We start from the raw sequence: 21215 nt of genomic DNA, 5'->3' as shown, positions 1-21215 counted from the left end.
TTCCTGCAACCGGCATCAGCCCGCTTTGGAAAACACACCACAGATCTCCCGTCCTAGAGAGGAGGAAGCAGGAGAGGGGGGGGGGGGGGGGTCAGTGGGAGCAGTTTCCTGACCCAAAACCCAGGTCACCTGTCCATGAGTCGGAAGAAGGGTCCCAACCCAAAGCGATGCCTATCCATGTTCTCCCGAGATGCTGCCTGATCCGCTGAGCTACTCTGGTTCTTTGTGTCTTCCCATGGCTTTGGACCTTGGTAGCTGATTACATCCATCAATGTTGAGGTGAAGGAAGGTGTAGGAAGGAACTGCAGATGCTTAAACCGAAGATAGGCACAAAAAGTTGGAGTAACTCAGCGGGGCAGGCAGCATCTCTGGAGGGAAGGACTGGTCTGAGGAAGAATCTTGACCCGAAACGTTACCCATTCCTTCTGTCCAGAGATGCTGCCTGTCCCACTGAGTTACTCCAGCTTTTTGTGTCTATCTTCGGTTTAAACCAGCATCTGCAGTTCCTTCCTACACATGTGCTGTCCATGACCCCATATCAAAAGGTCTCTATGCACAAAATGACTGCTTGATCTATTGTGGCCAATATCTATGGTGGCCATAGTCAAATATGTGGACCAGATTGAATCAATTTTCTGAATGTGAATTAGCCTGATTCTTCTAGGAAGGACTGGTTCACAATGATCAGAGTCAGAGAAATGGATACTTTGGCAAAGAAATGGAGACTTTTACAAAGGGACAGGTAGGGGCAAGGAAATTATCGAATGCTGGCTCCAAGTAGAAATAGTTTGAAATGAAGGCCAGTACAATGTACATCAGCAGCTTAGCAGTGAATGGGCTGGGTTCACAATGTTTGTTAATGTTTAGTAAGATCACCTCCCAGTCTGCTAAACTATTATGAGTAAAGTCCCAATCTATTTAATCTTTCATCATATTACAATTGCACACTACTAATCCACTTGCCTGTTTACAGGATCTTAAACCCGTAGGGTAACAAGATGCGTAATATTTTGTAAACCTTGTATCCATCCTGCCAATGCTTTGTCCCGCCCCCCTGACATCAATCTGAAGAAGGGTCTCGACCCGAAACATCACCCATTCCTTCTCTCCCGAGATGCTGCCTGACCTGCTGAGTTACCCCAGCATTTTGTGAATAAATCGATTTGTACCAGCATCTGCAGTTATTTTCTTATACTGCCAATGCATAAAGTGTTGTCTGGATAAGCGGCAAACCATTAACCTGAATGAAAGAAAGATTGAAGTGGCTGTTTTGCAAGGTTGATTTGCCTTCTTAATCAATTATTTTATGTCACGGTGGTCCAGGTAATAGTTCTCTCTGAATTACTTGTACACTTAAACTAACTTCATTGAACATGGACACTGTTGGAAATGTGCAGCATGCCAGGGCTACCTATCACCCTGTAGTTCCTGAATCTTTTTATTTTCTGCCTCGACATGGCAAGAAATTCTCAAGTATTTAATCATGACATTCAACCTCTCAACTCAACCTCTTCCTCTTCCTACATGGCCAATTGAGGACTTCCCTTAACTTTTAGACTTTAGACTCTGGAGATGCAGTGTGAAAATAGGCCCTACAGCAGACCATGTCCATGTTGACCAAAGTACACTAACACTAGCAAAGTAAAGCACACTGGCAATAATTTACAATTTTTACAGAAGCTAATTAACCTACAAACCTACAAGTCATCAAGAAATTGAGAACAACAAAGAGGCAGGTAGGGGCAAAGAAATTAATGAATTTAAACGCTAGAATAAGAATTTAAATTGTAAGTGTGATTCACTGTAGGCCAGCAAGCACTGGGATGATGTCCAAGCAGGATAATATAGTATAAGTGAACTGAAGAAAATATAAAGTGAAGAATAGGGAGGGCAATCATCTTTGAGAATAGTCAGATCTGCTGATGGAAGAGGGAGGGATGGGGATTTCAGTGACTTCTAGTATTAGAAATTGTCTTAATTTCTTCCCCATCTAAGGCCCCTTCACTATCTCTTATTATTGGGATGCTTTTAGTGTCTCTCAGTGTCATGTTCACAATGTGCTTTCAGGTTCCGTGAATATCAATCCACAACAATTATTTATAATCAATGTTCTTTCCCTGTTACCCACTATCAATTCCCCAGGTGCCTCCTCTAGCATTTACTTCAGCTATTTGACATAACAGAAACCTTTCGCTTTGGAAGCACGAGTCAAGGTAACTTAGAATCTCGAGACTGCGAACTGCACACCACAGTCTAAGTCAATGAGAGGAGGATGGATGGGTGGCAAGGGCACGAGCTTTATGTTGGGAATTGAAGTATTCAAGATTTCAAGATTTCAAGATCAATTTATTGTCACATGTACCAATTAAGGTACAGTGAAATTTGAGTTACCATACAGCCATACTAAGTGAAAAGTAACAAGACACACAGCCACATAAAATAAAATTTAACATAAACATCCACCAAAGCGGATTCCACATTCCTCACTGTGATGGAAGGTAATAAATTTCAATCACCTTCCTCTTTGTTCACCCACGGTCAGGGCGGTTGAACCATCCGCAGTCGCCACTGCCGACTGTCCGAGGCCCTTGGATCGGGATGATCGAAACACCCCGCGTTGGGACAGTTAAAAAAAACTGTCCGTGATATGAAGCTCCCGGGTCGGCCTCTCCTTACCAGAGACCGCGGGCTTCACGATATTAAAGTCCACAGGCCCCACGGTTGGAGCTCTCCACAGTCGATCCTTGGCAAAGGATCGCAAGCTCCGCAATGTTAAAGCCCACGCCACGCCCGCAGCGTGAAGTGCCGGGCTGGTCTCCAGGAAAGGTTGCCAACTCCTCGATGTTAGGCCGCAGTGGGGACGGAGATACGATACGGAGAAAAATCGCATCTCAGTCGAGGCAAGAGATTGAAAAAAAGGTTTCCCCCACATTAAACAAACCAAGAAGCACTAAAACATACTTTTAACACATACTTAAAAGAATAAAAACAGTAGAAAGGACAGGCAGACTGTTGGCAAGGCAGCCAGTGCTGGTGGCGCCACCCGGTGATGATGATTCAATGATTAACTGCAGGAATTTGCACCTCATCTAAGTCAGAATACCTAATAAGTATATTGCCATGCATTATGTCTGAAATATGACTTTTGATCCAGCATCAGTAATATACCCGAACAAAAGGAAAGTAAATGGGCCAGGATGCACATGAACCTTTGACTTTAAACTTTAGAGATACACCGTGGAAACAGGCCCTTCGGCCCACCGAGTCCGCGCCGACCAGCAATCACCCCATATACTAGCACTATCCTACACACTAGGGCCAATTTACAATTTACAGAAGCCAATTCACCTACAAACCTGTACATCTTTGGAGTGTGGGAGGAAACCAGAGCACCCGGAGAAAACCTATTCGGTCACAGGGAGAAAATACAAACTCCGTACAGACTTTGAATTGAATTGAATACTTTATTCTTTATTCTTTATATACTTTATTCATTTCAATTCAATTCAGACTGCACCCGTAGTCAGGATCGAACACAAATCGAATCTCTGGTTCTGTAAGGCAGCAACTCTACCGCTGCGCCACTGTGCCCCTCTTTCGCTTTGATTCTTAGCACCCAACACACAAATGAACACTCCATTGATTCAATACGTTGTCAGCAAAAGATTTGGTGGAGTTCCTTATACAAATGTGTAACTTGCTCAGATCTCCTGGCTCAAAGCTACATTTGAGCACTTCACATTCTGTTAAATACTCAACGGGAACCTTCATCACTAGGACTTGGAGAGATGCAGCTGTCAACCTTCACAAGACTGAGAGAATGGAGGCGTAAGTTCAGAATTACTTATCCTGCTTAATCAAAATCTGCACTCTCTATAGCATTGTAAAATACCCAATCATACTTTAATTTAATTCTTGCTCAATCACAATCAGATGCCAGTGAAAAATTTTGCAGGTTATTGAGAAGTGAGATAAAGAGATTACAGAAATATATAATTGAGTAAGTACACACAATAGCAGCACAAGTAGTTCAGAACACATTCACAGCGATTTTTTTTCTGGATAATATTCATATCTAATATACAGGGAGACACATAAGTCATAGGCAGAAATCAATTGAAGATGCATACTTATTATTCATACTAACGATATCCTTCTCAATCATCAACAGTGATTAGTTTGTAACACTAAAAATTGTCACTAAAACTGGAAATCATTATTTTTCAGACATTAATGATAACACATTAATAGTTCAAATCATTCTGACATTGATACTACAGAGGAGGTAGTTGAGGCTGGGACTATCCCAACTTTTAAAAGGTACATGGATAGGACAGGTTTGGAGGGATATGGACCAAACGCAGGCTGATGGCACTAGTGTAGCTAGGACATGTTGGCCGGTGTGGGTCGAAGGGCCTGTTTCCACGCTGTATTACTCTATGACTATGACTCTCTGACATAAAGTATTTGGGCTGGGGAGTTGGGTAGCTGTGTTGATCCTTTTCTATAAGTCAGGTCCAGTCGAGTTTATTTTCATATGCACAAGCGTAGAAGGGTAGAGGTACAACGGAGATCTTGCTTGCAGCAGCTTCACACGCACATGGACTGAGGCAACACACTGCAACATAAATTATACATAAATTACATATAAATTCTACAAGACAGTGAAAAGGAAAAGATGGCAAAAAATAAGACATTAGTGGAACCACAATTAGAAACCAAGTCCATGGTGTTATGGGTTAGTCCATAGTGTTCCATTGCCGTGGTAGAACCAAAGGAAACAGGCACAGGGTCACCCCACTTCCCCTTTCTGAAGTCATTGCTTAGTTCCTTGGTTTTTTGGATGTTGAGCAAGTGGTTGTTGGGGAACCACTCAACCAGATGTGTGTGTGAGTGTGTGTCTCTCTCTCTCTCTCGCTCTCCTGCACGCTGACTCATCACCACCCATAATTCAGCCAACAACAGTGGCTTTTTGGCCTTCAGACTTTAGACTTTGGAGTCACTGTGTGGAAACAGGCCCTTGGGCCCACTGAGTCCATGCCGACCAGCGATCACCCCGGCCACTAGCACTATCCTCCACACTTGGGACAATTTACAACTTTACCAAAGCCAATTAACCTACAGACCTGTGGAGTGTGGGAGGAAACCAGAACACTCGGAGAAAACCCACACAGACACAGGGAGAACGTACAAACTCTGTACAGATAGCACCAATAGCCAGGATCGAACCCGGGTCTCTGACATTGTAAGGCAGCGACTCTACCGCTGCACCACTGTGCTGCCCTGGCGCCCTCTGCAAATTTATAGATGGTGTTGGAACTTTGCTAAGTTGCAGAGAAATGGGTGTAAAGAGAGTAGAGCAGTGGGCCGTGCATGCAGCCTTGGGATGCACCAGTGTTGAGGGTCAGTGAGGAGGAGATTTTGTTACTCATCTGCAACATTGCGCAGTTTATCCCTTTAACTATTCAACTCACTATATTCAGGTATTGAATAGTATTGAAAGAATCAGTAGGATACCTTTCTGTTGCTGGCTTCATGCATGCTTTTTCTAATTTTCTGCCATCAAAGGCTGCAAAGGCATGGTAAACCTGTATCAACGTTTTTCTCTATAAAATTATATTACACTGTGGGAGAGTATTCATTACTCATTGTGGCTCCACATAAAATGTTGAAGATAAAATGTGGTGCAAATTGAAAAGAAACCTGCGTATTCTTAATTTATCATAAAGGTTTAAGCTGTCAGCAAGTAGGCAGCATAGAATACAGGTGTCACACAATTTTAATTATTTCAAAGCGATGTGGATATTGCTGGTAACGCCAGCAAATTTATTAAACAAGTGTGTTAACAACTTATTTTACTTTGTGATGGCTGCGTAATTGCATTTTTTCTTTTTCTCCTGAATTCATAAGTTCAAAGGATATCAGAGACCCTGGGAATCCAGTAAAACCCTGATCACCCAGCAGCTTGGCTCTTTGCTGGCGCCAGGCTGGTAGAGCTTCAGTACTGTCGGAAGCCTATGTGGAACTCCAATACACTTCTAATTCACTTTTTTTTAAAGGTACATTTGAATACATTTTCCAGCCAAGCAATTGAGTTCAAAGAGATTACTGATTAGCCTTAGAAAAAAAGGTAACAAACAGGAAGGACCCTGGTGAACTTAAAGAGGCCAAGAAACAGGCCTCCATTGAGTTTAACGGGAGCATTGTAAATCGGGTCCCTGTGAGTTTATAGTGAGCATAGAAAACAAGGCCCCAGAGAGTTTAAAGGGAGATTGAAAATCAGGGTTCTGGTCAGTTTAAGAGGGAGAAAGACTCCAGTGGGTTTAAAAAAAGGCCCCGTTGTTTATAAAAAGAATCTGGAAAAGGGGCCTCAGTGAGTTTAAGGGGACTGCAGGAAACAGAACCCGGTGAACTAATCCATTGGATTTCCCAGCAAATTAGATAGCAGATCATCAAAGTTTTACTGTAGTGTCAATGGTGTTCAGTTGCAGGGCTGGTATTCAGAGGCTTGGAATAATAATATGGAGGCATGAGTTCAAACTAAATTATTTAAATAAATATAGAATAACATAATGTTGATGTCAGATCGTCATAAAATGCCATCTGGCTTGCTGATGTTCCTGAGGGAGGAAATGTTGTTACTTTTTTATCAAACCTGGCTTTGTGAACAACTCAAGCTCCACAACAATGTAGTTTACTCTTAATTACCCACTGTCGTGGACTCACAAACCAATCAGTTCAAAGTCAGTTTAAAAACACGTAATGATTGCCATTATTGCTATCATGTACCTTGAAAAAATAACAAAAAATGTTGTGACATTTGAAGTTGCATGTGCACATTGGCTGGCAGCTTAAGTGTGAATGGTAGCACTGATTGGCCTGAACAGATAAATCAGTGCGCTGTTCAATGCTTCTCGCATTGCCCGCAATTTTATTTAAATGATAAATTTTCTGCTGCCGTGAAAGAATAATGCATTATTAATAAACCAACTATTGTAGCAGATCTATCTTGAGTGCAGCAAATTACAGGCCCAAAAGCCACGGCGGGTTTGTTAAATGGAATGCCCAGGTCAGCAGGAGTTAAATAATGCAAGGAACATTGTTATCCTTGACCAGAATCAGAATGTGCAATTGCATTTTTTCATTCCTTATTCTGAAACGTTCATAAGTTCTAAAGTTAAAAGGGGCCCTGGCAATAGTAGCATTGAAATACAGTTACTAGATTAGTGTGATGACAGCAGTATAACAAATACTTCAGGCAACAAAATAATTCAGCTGTTGTGCATTTCCTAATACATTAACTAATTGTGCTATGGATTGTTAAAGTCCAACTAATGTTGGACATTCTGGTAGCTGGTATATAGAACATAGAACATAAAACATAGAACAATACAGTACAGGAACTGGCCCTTTGGCCCGCAATATTTGCGTCGAACAAATTAAACTGTTCTCATCTGCCTGTACATGATCCATATAACGGTATTGAGGGTTCAGTGTTGAGGTGGATAGAAAATTGGTTGGCGGACAGGAAGCAAAGACTAGGAATAAACGGGTCCTTTTCGGAATGGCAGGCAGTGACTAGTGGGGTACCGCAAGGCTCAGTGCTGGGACCCCAGTTATTTACAGTGTATATTAATGATTTGGACGAGGGAATTGAATGCAACATCTCTAAGTTTGCGGATGACACGAAGCTGGGTGGCAGTGTTAGCTGCGAGGAGGATGCTAGGAGGCTGCAGAGTGACTTGGATAGATTAGGCGAGTGGGCAAATGCATGGCAGATGCAATATAATGTGGATAAATGTGAGGTTATCCACTTTGGCGGCAAGAACAGGAAAGCAGAGTATTACCTGAATGGTGACCGATTGGGAGAAGGGGAGATGCAACGTGACCTGGGTGTCATGGTGCACCAGTCATTGAAAGCAAGCATGCAGGTGCAGCAGGCAGTGAAGAAAGCGAATGGTATGTTGGCATTCATAGCAAGAGGATTTGAGTTTAGGAGCAGGGAGGTTCTGCTGCAGTTGTACAGGGCCTTGGTGAGACCGCACCTGGAGTATTGTGTGCAGTTTTGGTCTCCTAACCTGAGGAAAGACGTTCTTGCCTTAGAGGGAGTACAGAGAAGGTTCACCAGATTGATCCCTGGGATGGCGGGACTTACATATGAGGAAAGACCAGATAGACTGGGCTTGTACTCGTTGGAATTTAGAAGACTGAGGGGGGATCTTATAGAAACATATAAAATTCTTAAGGGGTTGGAGAGGCTAGATGCGGGAAGATTGTTCCCGATGTTGGGGGAGTCCAGAACCAGGGGTCACAGCTTAAGGATAAGGGGGAAGTCTTTTAGGACCGAGATGAGAAAACATTTCTTCACACAGAGAGTGGTGAGTCTGTGGAATTCTCTGCCACAGAAGGTAGTTGAGGCCAGATCATTGGCTATATTTAAGAGGGAGTTAGATGTGGCCCTTTTTGCTAAAGGGATCAGGGGGTATGGAGAGAAGGCAGGTACAGGTTACTGAGCTGGATGATCAGCCATGATCATATTGAATGGCGGTGCAGACTCGAAGGGCCGAATGGCCTACTCCTGCATCTATTTTCTATGTTTCTATGTTTCTATGGATTCCCTGTACTTCTTTGTGGCTATCTAAAAGCCTCCTAAACGCCACTAATGTATCTGCCTCCACCACCACCCCTGGCAATGCGTTCCAGGCCTCTACTACTCGGTGTGAAAAAACTTGCTTCGCACATCCCCCTTAAACTTACCCTCTCTCACCTTATCGCTATGCCCTCCAGTGTTGGTCATGGGAAAAGGGTTCTTACTGTCTACCCTATAAATAATGCCTCTAATACATTTTATACACTTCTAACAAGTCTCCCGTCAAACCTCCGATGCTCCAGAGAAATCAATCTGAGTCAATCCAACCTCTCCCTGTAGATGAAACCCTTTAATCCTAGCAGCATTCTGGGAAACTTCCTCTGCACCCTCTCCAAAGCCTCCACACCTTTCCTTGGCATCATGTTCGTTACAGATATTGTGGGCTGAAGGGTATGGTCATGTACTGCACAATATTTCCAGATGTTGAATTCATGGATGGGTGACTGCCTCTTATAGGAACATTTGCCTCTCTAAAGGGAGGTTTGAATCCGAGACTTGCATAGCAGTTGTTTGACAATTCAAACAGAATGAATGATAGCGGACAAAAGCACTGATCTATTGTCTTGTGCATTCTATGTCAAATGTAACCTATTGGTTAAATATACAATGCCTGATACGATTACAGAATGTATTTGATTTAAGTTGGATTGTTTCTTGGAGATGACTGCTCAATATCTGGAGAGTACCTCCAGTTGAAAAGGTTGAAAAGAAAAAGGATGATGGTTGGGAACGCATAAGATAAAACTCCTTAAGATGCAGGGAGGTGATTCCTTTTTTGGTGCTCTGTGCTTTATAATGGAATGCACTCCACCACCAGAGATACTAGTCTTTAGTTTAGTTTAGTTTAATTTAGAGATACAACGTGGAAACAGGCCCATTGGCCCACTGAGTCCACACTGACCAGTGATCCCCGCACACTAACACAAGCCTACACACACTAGGAACAATTTACACTTATACCAAGTATACAAACCCAAGCCAATTAACCTACAAACCTGTACGTTTTTGGAGTGTGGGAGGAAACGGAAGATCTCTGAGAAAACCCACGCGGTCACGGGGGAAAATGTACAAACTCCATACTGACAGCACCCGTAGTCGGGATCGAACACAGGTCTCTGGCGCTGCTAGCGCTGTAAGGCAGCAACTTTATTACTGTGCCACTGTGCCACCGTGCCTTCAGGAAAGCCAAAGCCTCCAGATGGCAATGCATACAGCTCTGTTTGTGTTACTACACTCCAGTGTTTCTGCACTGATAGCATTTAACAGTTGATCTCTCTGAACCATGTGTTCTCTGTGGCCAAATACAGACAGGTGGGACCAGTTTAGATGGGGCATGTTGGTTGGCATTGGCAAGTTGGGTCGAAGGGCCAGTTCCCATGCTTTACGGCTCTATGACTATTTTTACTGGCTCCTTTGCTCCTTAGGGCGGCACGGTAGCGCAGCGGTAGAGTTGCTGCTTTACAGCGAATGCAGCGCCGGAGACTCAGGTTCGATCCTGACTACGGGTGCTGCACTGTAAGGAGTTTGTACGTTCTCCCCGTGACCTGCGTGGGTTTTCTCCGAGATCTTCGGTTTCCTCCCACACTCCAAAGACGTACAGGTATGTAGGTTAATTGGCTGGGTAAATGTAAAAATTGTCCCTAGTGGGTGTAGGATAGTGTTAATGTACGGGGATCACTGGGCGGCACGGACTTGGAGGGCCGAAAAGGCCTGTTTCCGGCTGTATATATATGATATGATATGAACAAGTCAGAAAAGGTGGAGGCTCACTTCCAGTACCTCTGATGTCCCTCTCCTTTGTTCACCATGGAGCCAGAAAGAAATGCAAGCGCAAGCTGTTTAACAGGGGAAATTGCCACCTTAAATGAACCGCCTGACTGATAGAGGAAAGCAGTGTTGTCAAAGTGAGCAGCTTTCCCTTTACTGAAGCCTGTCTAGTCAGGAGACTGCCAGATGAGTTCTCAAGGAGATCTGGGATTTAAAGCACTTCAGGCCTCTTTTTTTGCAGCACATTCTCACACCTGCCCAAAAGCTGCTGAGAGTTGAATATATAAAGATGAAACCAGAGTAAGACATTCAGCCCTGTCTACCCGCTTGGTCAATAAAATCATGGCTGATCTCTTACCAGTGCTACGTACCCCACATTCCTTGATTTTCTTTAACATCTAAAACTCTATTTGTCTCTGTCTCAAATATACTAAGCAACCAAGCCTTTTCCAGCCATAAAAGGTAACATATTGCAAAGTTTCACCACCCTCTGGGTGAAAATATTCTTGCCATTTTTTTCCTGTATGTCAGACCTCTTATTATAAGTCTGTGACCTTTAATTCCAGCCAGGAGAAACATAAACTCCGTATTATCAACCCCCTTAGGAATTTCAGTGATATCACCAAAACTCTCGAGAGTGTAGGATGCTCCTGATTAATCATTTCTCGTAGACTAACTCTCCATTCTTGGAATCTGGCAAACCTTTACTGAACTCCCCATCACAAGGAGGCATTCCATTCTCACAGGGAGACCACACGTGGGCACAATTGTCCAGCTGTGGTCTTAGCAGGGCCGAGATAATTGGAACAAAAAATGCCTAAAAATAGATACTGCATTAATGCCTCAGAGTATAATCGATGTTATTAAGTGTGTGCATGGGATGTTCTATATTCTTGCATGATAAAGGTGCTGCATTTGGCAGTGTAACCAAAGGTATAAATCATAACTGTAACTTAAAATTCTGCCTGTGCTGCAATCCACTACTTTCAGCATGATCATAGAAACATAGAAAACAGGTGCAGGAGTAGGCCATTCGGCCCTTCGAGCCTGCACCGCCATTCAATATGATCATGGCTGATCATCCAACTCAGTATCCTGTACCTGCCTTCTCTCCATACCCCCTGATCCCTTTAGCCACAAGGGCCACATCTAACTCCCTCTTAAATATAGCCAATGAACTGGCATCAGAGAGGCATTAATGCAGTATCTCTTTTTGGAGGCATTTTCAACACTGGCATGGGTTACAGTCATTTTGTACTCTTCACCTGCACAGATCTTGGAGAAAGCACAGCTCCACAAGAAGCTAGTCATAAAGGTGCTTGGATCCAGGTCTCTGTTGGTAAATAATCACAATGCATTATCTTACTATGTAAGATGGACACAAAAGAGAAAAGCCTCTCTCTGCGTCCATTCCCATCCCAGTTCTCCGACGTTCTACTGTCCTCCTGATTAAATATTTCTGATTGTATGCCTCGTTGTCACCTTCCCTTCAGCTATCAATGAACCATTCTACATTTTATTATCACCAGCATCTGCTTTGATCTGTCGTTTACACACCTTACCTCTCCATATCTCTAGTCTCCCTTTCCCCTGACTCTCGGTCTGAAGAAAGGGTCTCACCCAAAACATCACCTTCTCTCCAGTGATGCTGCCTGTCCCGCTGAGTTACTCCAGCACTTTGTGTCTAAATTCGGTGTAAACCAGCATCTGCAGTTCCTCCCGACGTTTTACTATGTAATATTACTGTATTTTTCTGAGTATTTCTGGAATAATCAGACCATTTGCACGGACTGCATATATTTAACTGTGGTTTCATTCAAAGTTAAATGGAAGGTGCATTTATTCTGAAATCCATTCATTGTTTTTCCATTGGTAATTTAATTTCAGAGGTTTTGTTTAGGTAACAATAAAATGCCAAATCTAGTGTGCTATTTTAGTTATCCGTCAAAATCCTACTTGAATACAGTAGTTAACTAGTGTGGACATTTTCTGTTACAACTGCAAAAACAGTAGATTTTATTAATGGTCAGGTAGAAAATGCATATACTGTATGCTGATGAACTACTACTCTAAGCAATTTTTTAATCGTTAATCACAAACTGTAAATTTGGCTGACCGTATGCCTTCATTTTTACTGCCAAATTTCATCCACCATCAGAGACTTGTTCTCCTATTTCCTAACAATGCTAATTAACTTGTTTTACTGGGTTTCTTGGAAACTGGGCTATGATTGCATTTACAACACCCAAATTAGATAATGAGCCTCCACATTCGAAGAGATAATTTCATAGACCGTCAAATATCGTCATTTTCAAACGTGTTAACATTTTCTCTCTCGCAATTGAGCAATTCTTATCATTAGGGAATATGCTGGAAAATCGAGCCGTTTTCTCAACAAAACTAAATAAGGAACTTAATATTTAGTTCAGTGTGTGGCAGATAGTTTTCTCACTTGTCTAGAAAAAATGTTATGGTTCGTTCAAGAGGTTAAAAGGTAATTATTTGTGTAGGAAGGAACTGCAGATGCTGGTTTAAACTGAAGATAGACACAAAATGGTAGAGTTACTCAGCGGGACAGGCAGCATCTCTGAAGAGAAGGAATGGGTGATGTTTCGGGTCGAGATCCTTCTTCATTTGCTTTGTACCTTGCCCTTGAAGTCTTTTGTTTAAATATGTCCAGACATTTCTGCCTTTATCTGTGATTTTTAATGACAGTTGAGACTCATTTTGGTTAAGAGATGAATAATTGAATGACTAGAATTCCAAGTGAGATAATGTATGTCTGTATCTGGTGTATTTCGGAAGCAGCCATGTTGAATTGTTTATTTTCTTTTAAGATATTTGATGACACATTATCTAAAAAACCTGAAAGGGCCGAGTTGTTAGGATAGACTATGTCTTGAGTTACTTTAGTTGGAAAATTGTATTTCCTTTCTAAACTTAAAGCAAACGAGATAGATCCCCAGATAATGAAATAGCCTGAAGAAAGAAAACTGCTCCAACTTCAAGAAGATATAAATCATATTAAATACCGTTGGAGCCAAAATATTATTATGTTATAAAACTCATGAATTGACTTTTAGTTTCCAAAATCCCTGAAAACATAATTTGTTAGAAGTAAGAGTTCAGAATAATTTATAACTTCTTGCACCCATATGCGTCGAAGCATGTAAGAGGTTAGATTGGCAACAGTGTTACACTGATAACCCCACTGAGGAAGATCAGACCCCATTGAGAGATTTTTTGCTGGACATTTGAGATCCAATATCCAGGGTATTCTCCCCAATTTGAGTTGGGGTCTGATCTTCCTCAGTGCTGGGTAACCATGTGCTTGCTGACCAACTCCTTTTGTTTGAGGATGCAATGTGCATGTCGAACTCCATCCTCAACACTGATCTTTGCTGAACCATTCTAGAGGAAGTCACACTATTATATCTGCATTCACAATTTAGTTTAGCTTAGTTTAGTTTTGAATTTACAGTCCAGAAACAGGGCCTTCGGCCCACCGAGACCGTGCCAAACAACGATCCCCTTACATTAGCACTATCCCGCACACATTAGGACCAATTTACAATCTTTACCAAAGCCAATTAAACTGCAAACCTGTACGTCTTTGGAGTGTCGGAAGAAACCGGAGCACAAGGGGAAAACCGGGAACGGTGGTCACGGGGAGAACGTACAAATTTGCAGCTGTAGTTAGGATCAAACCCGTGTCTCTTGCGCTGTAAGGCAGCACCTCTACCACTGCGCCACATATTGGACATGGATGGCATATTGCCTTTTCTGGATCTTCTCAACAAACCAGTGGTTTTACTTTTATCAATGTTTATGTCACGATTTTATGGAGGCACAAGAAACTGCCTCTGGTGGGAGGGAGTGGGAGGTACTTCTTCAGAGTGAAGAAGGCTCCTGACTTGAAACGTTGCCTGTCCGTTCTCTTCCCAGATGCTGTCTAACCCGCTGAGTTCCTCCAACGCATTGTGTTTTGCTTAGATTTGTATTCTGGATTTATCTGATTACTTGAATTTAAGTTCCCCAGTTGCTTTGATGGGATTCAAATTGATGCCTGTAGATCAATAGCCAAATTCACTGGCTATTAGTCCATTAATTTAACTCTTAAGTTAGTTTATCTATGTTTGGTTGGGAGATAAGGTTCGAGTACTTTCTTAAAGCCTGCATGTTAAATAACCAACTGATTTGGACTAAGCCTGCTGCTATTCAATGTGAACAAAGGAGCCCAAGTGACTTGATGTTGGCATTACATTTCTGTGTGAACTACAGGATAAAGGCCTAGGATAGCACCTGGCAGATTCATGGGTAGAAATGTTTTAGAGAAATATGGGCCAAAAGCAGACAAATGGGACTGGATCAAGAAGGCACCTTAGTCGGCATAGGTGCATTGGATTGAAGGGCCTGTATCCAAGGGCCTCAATGTTTCTGAATAGAATTTTGCATTCTTTAAATTACATTTGTATTTTCTGGCTGGTTGAGAAATCTTTCCCGTAATTACCTTCTACTAGTGTAGGAAGGAACTGCAGATGCTTGTTTAAACCGAAGATTGGCACAAAAAGCTGGAGTAACTCCGTGGGGCAGGCAGCATTTCTGGAGAAAAGCAATACAGGCAGATGACGTTTCGGGTCGAGACCCTTCTTCAGACTGGTAGTTTTACTCGTAGTTTTCTCCACCGATTATCTCTACTTTTATATTTCTTTCTTCATGTGGTTCTGATATGTAACACAATGATATCAGCACAAAATCACGTGTTTAGCCACATCTTAATTATCATTGCAAACTTTATATGTGCAGCTTGATTACCTGTAAAAAAATAGTAGTTAACTGGCCTGCCAAATTTATGTATTTAATGATTAGGTTCCTTAGTGCAGAGTGAAATGCTGATATCATGAACAAATATTAATGACATTCATTTCCATTTTGATTGATTCTAACTTTGCAGACAAATTAGCCAAGCAAAATTGGTTTCTGTATTTGATGAACTGGAATTATGCACCACTATCAACATGCAGAAAAATCTCTTCAAGTATCAATTATTCTTGAAATATTTTATAATGTAGACATTAAACTGAAATTAACTGATAAGCAATAACAATTTTATGGAGCTCAGGGAGAATTATTACATTGTATGCAATGCCTTGTCTACAACCCCATCCTAATCTTGCAGTTGCAGTTACTGCATTGCCCCCAGTGTCTCAGAGATACACTGCAAGAGATATCTTGCAGCCCAGCCCATCACGAAAACCAATCTTCCTTCCATTGACTCTATCTACACTTCAAGCTGCCTCGGCAAGGCCACCAGAATAATCAAAGACTACCAGAATAATCAAAGACTAGTCTCACCCCACTCGCTCCCTCTTCTCCCCTCTCCCATCAGGCAAGAGGTACAGAAGTGTGAAAACGCACACCTCCAGATTCAGAGACAGTTTCTTTCCAGCTGTTATCAGGCAACTGAACCATTTAATCACCCTTCTTGAGTGTGGTCCCGACCTACTATTTACCTCAGTGGAAACCTTCTGACTGTCTTGAATCGGACGTTACGGGACTTTATCTTTCACTAAACCTTATTCTCTTTATCCTGTATCTCTACACTGTGCACGGCTTGATTGTAATCATGCACAGTTGTTTCGTTGACTGGCTAGCACGCAACAAAAAAGCTTTTCACTGTATCTTGGTACACGTGACAGTAAACTAAACTATACTAAACTGAACTAGTGATGTGGATAATGACCACCCTCCTAGCCCTCTGACAACACGCCACAGTGGAGAGTAACCTGGAAGAGATTGTATCAGAGATTCAATTAATGGTGAGGCGGAGTGGATTTGGTAGGTGACTCACACAGGGGCGATGTTTTGATTATTAAAGCAGTCTTGGCAATCTTCATTAAACAGCAAGGATTAGAAATTTTCAATTAAAATTGTGATCCTGCTGAAATTTTATCATTGTTTCCCAGGTATCTTGTGCATTATTTAATCAATCAAACAAATTGACGTGGTCAAAATACATACAATTCCAGCCTTCCCATATTGTTAAATGCCATAGGTGTTCTTTAGTGGTGTTTATATAAGAAAATAACTGCAGATGCTGGTACAAATCGATTTATTCACAAAATGCTGGAGTAACTCAGCAGGTCAGGCAGCATCTCGGGAGAGAAGGAATGGGTGATGTTTCGGGTCGAGACCCTTCTTCAGACTGAGGTGTTTTAGTGGTGTTTTATTGCTATGAGCTTGTGTCTAAAGGGAGACTTTGGGCTTACTCCAGCAGAACACACACTGACATTGGACTTCTAGAGAGAAGATGAGCATGGCCCCTGTGCAAGGAAGACATGCAAATTTATAAAGCATTTTTCAATCATTCAATCAATTTGTCTTTGATCTGCGGTCCATTGGTTTCCTCATAATTTATGAAAACACAGCGCGGTGGTGCAGCAGGTAGAGCTGCTTCCTCACTGTGCCAGAGACCCATGTGCGATCCTGACCTCAGGTGCTGTCTGTGTGGAGTTCCCACATTCTCCCGGCGATCACATGGGCTTCCTCCGGGTGCTCCGGTTTCCTTTCACACCCCAAAGAACTGTGGATTTGTAGGATAATTCGTCTCTGCGGATTGTCCCAAATGTGTAGGGGTTGGATGAGAGGGTAGGATAGCAGGAGATGATGATTGGCATGGACTCGATAGGCTGAAGATCCCGTTTCCAATATATTCTAATTGATCAAACGCCACTATCTTCTCGTGCTGTAATTTAAACCTTTGCCCCATTCACTTGTTTGTTTTCTACATAATCATGCAAATTTATTCCAGTGAGAAACATTTTGTATTGAAGAAAATGTAGCTTAGTGCATTTTTCAATGATGACCGGTCCAATAATCTCAACCTCTGCAGATGTTTGGCGCAGTCAGTGTGCTTCTAAACTTATGACGGAAAAGGAGGCCACTTATAGACAAACTAGTGAGAAATAGTGAAAACGGTTTTTTATATGCTTTCTCCGGGCTTTCAGCAAAAGTTGTGGTGAAAGATCAGGATCTGCACTGCACTTAGAGGAACAACATCTCATATTTTGCATGGGCCGTTTACAGCCCAGTGCTATGAATATTGATTTCTCTAACTTCAAGTAACCCTGGCATTTCCTCTCTCTATCCTTCCTCCACCAGCTTCTCCCCACATCATCGTCTATATCTCTCATTTCCCTTTTCCCTAACTAGTCTGAAGAAGGGTCTCGACCCGAAACCTTCTCTCCAGAGATGCCCCATTCCTTCTCTCCAGAGATGCTGCCTGTCCTGCTGAGTTACTCCAGCTTTTTGTGTCTATCTGCACTGGAATGGTGTCCTCATGTGTCCTCATGTTGTGGGATTAGAATCCCATGCAGACCGGGTGAGGTAGCCTTGACGGCTCTCTTTGTTGTCCTCCAAGATTAAGCAAGACTTCCACCAGCAACTCTGGATATTTATAAAAACTAATCACAACAGTATTTCCTGATTTCTTGATATAACGCACAAGAGAACTACTATTTATTGTCTTTCTAAGGACATGTGAAGTAGAAGCAGGAGAAGAAGATTCCAGCTTGCTCCACCATTCATCAAGATCATACTTGAACTCCTACAACCTTGTCATTTTCCTGCATTTTGCACACATTCTCTGATTCCTTTCGTATCTAGAAGTCTTTCGGTCTCCGTTTCAGTGAACTCGGACTAACTGCACCGCACTCTGGGAATGAAAATTCCAAAGATTCACCACCCTCACTTCTTCTCATCTCAGAGTTTACCAGTGAAAAGATTATTGTAAACTGTTCTGGAATTTCCCAACTGCATAGTTTTTGGGGACTTTGGAAACAAGGAGGAAGCTTTTGGATGATATCTCCAAATCACATTTATCACAGCTAGTTTACTATTCAATATGTTTTTGCTCTGCAGTCAGCCATGCATGACTTCACCATTAACCTTTTTCTCCCAGCAGGAAGACTTGCCACCTATTGCTTACAATCGTGCAATCATGCATTTAAGTCAACAGAGAACTCTGGCCAGTGAACACTGGAATCTCTGATATCCACTCTGAGCAAGAAGGTTACAAGTTAGAAAGTTAACACTGTGGTGGTTTGCTTTCTGCTCCTCGTGTCCTTATCCGTTTAATCTGCTTTGCGTTATCTATCACTGTGAAACAATTTTATAATTAAAAGGTAGGACGTTAGAACCGGGAACAGGTAGGAGTAGGCCATTGGGCCCTTTGAACATGCTCTGTGGTCCATCAGGAATACAATGCATCTTCCACCTCAGCACCAAGCATCATTCTAATTGTCTAGGGAGGAACTGCAGATGCTGGTTTAAACCAAAGATAGACACAAAAAGCTGGAGTTACTCAGCGGGACAGGCAGCATCTCTGGAGAGAAGGAATGGGTGACGTTTCGGGTCGAGACCCTCCTTCAGACTGAATGTCACGTCCATTCCCTTTCCCGTGACTTTTAGTCTGAAGAGGAGTCTTGACCCGAAACGTCACCCATTTAATTGCTTCTCTTAATGTCCAGCAATCAAGTGATCTCTGTTTTGAATCAACTACATAATAGAGATTCTAAAGCCTCTTGGATCGAGAGTTCTATGGTCTGTACCAGTTCCTCGCCTGTGCTGCCTTGTGAGGTAAAGGGATTGAGTGAGTTATGGTGAGGGCATACGGGTGGCAATGCTGTGAAGGACAAAGGAAATTTCAGTATTGTGGTCATCACATCATTAATTTCTTCCATCTTATGTCCGTGTCCTTGGATTTTGAGAGATATTAGTCATACTCAGCAGTTTTAGAACTTGACCATTTTATGAAGTAAAGTAATGATTTCACATTAGTTCTAGTAATTATGCACGAGAAGGAATTATTCTTTCATTCTTTCAACACTAAGAAGCCAACTAGGAATAAAGGAAACTGAAATTCCAAACTAAAGTAACCAATGTTTTTTACTTTTCTATAATGTGATGGCGAATGATTATTGCTTTCCTCATACCACAAAATATGTCCATTATAAAGTAAAAGGACACAAAGTGCTGGAATAACTCAGCAGGTCAGGCAACATCTCTGGTGAGCATGGATGGGTGACGCCTCGGGTTGGGACCCTACCCCAGAATGAATTAATCTAGGGAAAGTTTTCTGACCCGAGACGTCACATGTCCATGTTCTCCAGAGATGCTACCTGACCCACTGAGTTACTCCAGCACTTTGCATACGTTTGTGTCAACCAGCATCTGGATTTCCTTGTTTCTCCATTATAAAATGCACTGATCTACATTGCAATGTCCCGCAAACATCTTTTCAACTTCCAAGAATGGTATCCAGGGATGATTTTCGAAAAGGGACAAGGTTGAATTTAATTTTGTAGTCAGTGAAAAAGCAAGCTGCCTGCAAGTCACTGCCAAACCATTTCTGAATTCAACTTGCAGGCAGAAGAAGTTGGAGCCTTTAGGCGCAAAGGAATCCTGTTACATGAATGTGACTCAGCAGTAGATTTTGCAGGGCCCGGGGAGAGAAGTTGCAACATTTGATCCCATGTGAAGGCAGAGGAGGCCCATCTGTTACATCTAAAGCTCTTGTTTTTGGCCTGAATAGGGGCTGTGTTCCACTGGGCGCCACTCAGAAAGTTGTGACCGTCCTAGCTTCAGATTATTCCCCCTTCCCACATGGGATACTCGTAGGATCTCCTTCTGGTCACATGCCTGGAGTCTGAGAGATGCCAGGTGTGGCCCAGCCTTCAGTTAATGGCAGCCCCCCTCTTCAGTGGTTCAATAGTTCTTTTATTAGCATGTGTACCGTTATTCTTTTGTATGCATACATAAGTCTCCAGGTTTTGGCACCATTATCAAAGTCCCAGCTGCAGCTGGCCATAAAGGCCTGTTGTAGCCATTGCCTTGATCCCGGATCACCAGCAAACCATTGTCCCTCTCTTTGCCCGGCCACCTTCAGCCTTTTGTGCCCAGGGGTCGACCTTGAGGGTGCGGAAGGTTAAGATTCCACGGTTCTTTCTTACCGGCCGTTTGTCCAGCATCCGCCGCCGTCTCTGATTCCCTCCACCCTCCTCTCCAGTTCCCAGTCCTGGGGGACGAGCAGGAGACGAGCCTCAGGTGTGGCTCCCATTCGAGGCAGGTTCCAAGGTTATGCGGCGGGTGAGCTAGGCCTGCTGCTGGGGTATGGCACTGGCCCACGGCATGTTGGGGGCTTCTACCGCACATGGCCTTTATGGGTCTTCTGCTCTTCAGAAGGAAGCAGACCCACGGCATATAATCAAACCTGAAATCTCACATGGCGTTTGTCCTTGGAGAACCCACTGTGAGGTAATATTGCTCGTCAGAACAGAAATTGAGGCAAGGATAGCTCTACCATCCATAGGTTCATGGGTGACTCTACTTTATTGTCCAATCTACACTCCTTTTGCGTCTTCCAGAGACTCAATAGCTATTTGATCTTTTAGCCAAGCACACGAACAGGCAGGGAATGGAAGGATTAAGACCACGTGCAGGCAGATGAGCAGATTACATTGGTATCATGGTTGGAACAGACATGGTGGGCCAAAGGGCCTATTCCTCTGTAATATTCTTCAATGTTGCAAGGCTTGAATATAGCACAACAGTGAGTATCCACAGCTGTATGACATATGTGCCTAACAACATTTCTTCTAGCCTCAATTCTAAATAGTAGACCAGTTGTGCTTGTCGTTATTCATTTTATTTAGTCCCCTAGCAGAGATAATAGACAATAGACAATAGACAATAGGTGCAGGAGTAGGCCATTCAGCCCTTCGAGCCAGCACCGCCATTC

At 42.7% G+C, this 21215-nt stretch overlaps 1 protein-coding gene and 1 non-coding gene across 5 annotated transcripts in view; both read left to right on the top strand.

Annotated features, from left to right (window-relative positions):
- The window catches only part of pde1a (phosphodiesterase 1A, calmodulin-dependent), a 366356-nt gene that overhangs the window by 186200 nt on the left and 158941 nt on the right, over nt 1–21215 (top strand). The gene's annotated exons all lie outside the window — the stretch shown is intronic.
- On the top strand, nt 16681–16786 carry LOC144596406 (U6 spliceosomal RNA). Its single transcript, XR_013547601.1, has one exon. It is a non-coding gene; the product is annotated as a U6 spliceosomal RNA (small nuclear RNA).

The sequence above is a fragment of the Rhinoraja longicauda genome, chromosome 8 (assembly GCF_053455715.1).
Source record: "Rhinoraja longicauda isolate Sanriku21f chromosome 8, sRhiLon1.1, whole genome shotgun sequence".
Lineage (NCBI taxonomy): Eukaryota > Metazoa > Chordata > Chondrichthyes > Rajiformes > Arhynchobatidae > Rhinoraja > Rhinoraja longicauda.
The sequence above is the reverse complement of the archived record's forward strand: the minus strand, read 5'-3'. Positions and strand labels throughout refer to the sequence as shown.